Below are 824 nucleotides of genomic sequence, written 5' to 3'. Positions count from 1 at the left end.
ATTAAATTATATAAATTAATTTATAATTAGTCGGCACAAACTTTCCGGACAACCCAATATTAATGACTACTATTTATTTGATTATTCCACGTCGTACTTACACTTATTATCTATGCTATCTACTATTTATTTACTACCTACTTACCTTTATACTTGCTGTTTATGCTATCTATCTTTACTTAATTATTTACTATCTATTTTTGCATCCTATGTCTGACATTATATCCTGAATAAATTTCTTACTAAATCAACTTAAAAAATTTATGGCAGATTGCATATTTTTAAAAATATTTTAAATATTTTTTTCAAACTCCTGAGCAAGTGCTGCAAGGCACGTTTGCTAGTTTGCGGCAAATTTTTGACGAGTTGTGTCAGAATTTTTTCCTAAAAACTACGCAAATGTAAAAATGGCCGAATAACTTCGACAAAAAAATATCCGCGCAGGAAACAGAGTACATTGCGCACTCTCAGGTTACACAAAGCAATTCTTGTGTAACTAAAGTTGGAGAAGTAAAGAGCGTACTTATGGCAGATTCGTGTTACGATATGTCGCTCCATAACGATTGCTACCGTGTGCACGTAGTTTCTCGGTTAATTTAAAAAGTCTCGAAGAGTTACAACTTCTCTAAACGAGTATTTTTTCTGAAATAGAATGTTAGTATGTTATCTATTATTTTTTAAATAATTATCTATTATTTTTTATCAAAATTATTAATAAACTAATTAAGTTAATGTTTGTAATGCAGTTTGTTTTTGTAATGTTATTTTTGAGCTATTAAAAAACATTTTTACAAATAATTTGTGCATTGTATATCGCTGATTAA

General features: G+C 28.6%; 1 protein-coding gene across 1 annotated transcript in view; it reads left to right on the top strand.

Moving 5' to 3' along the window:
* The window catches only part of LOC108687311 (dynein heavy chain 2, axonemal), a 51,835-nt gene that overhangs the window by 9,022 nt on the left and 41,989 nt on the right, over positions 1 to 824 (top strand). The window lies entirely within an intron of this gene.

Source organism: Atta colombica, unplaced genomic scaffold (genome assembly GCF_001594045.1).
Source record: "Atta colombica isolate Treedump-2 unplaced genomic scaffold, Acol1.0 scaffold205, whole genome shotgun sequence".
Lineage (NCBI taxonomy): Eukaryota > Metazoa > Arthropoda > Insecta > Hymenoptera > Formicidae > Atta > Atta colombica.
The sequence above is the reverse complement of the archived record's forward strand: the minus strand, read 5'-3'. Positions and strand labels throughout refer to the sequence as shown.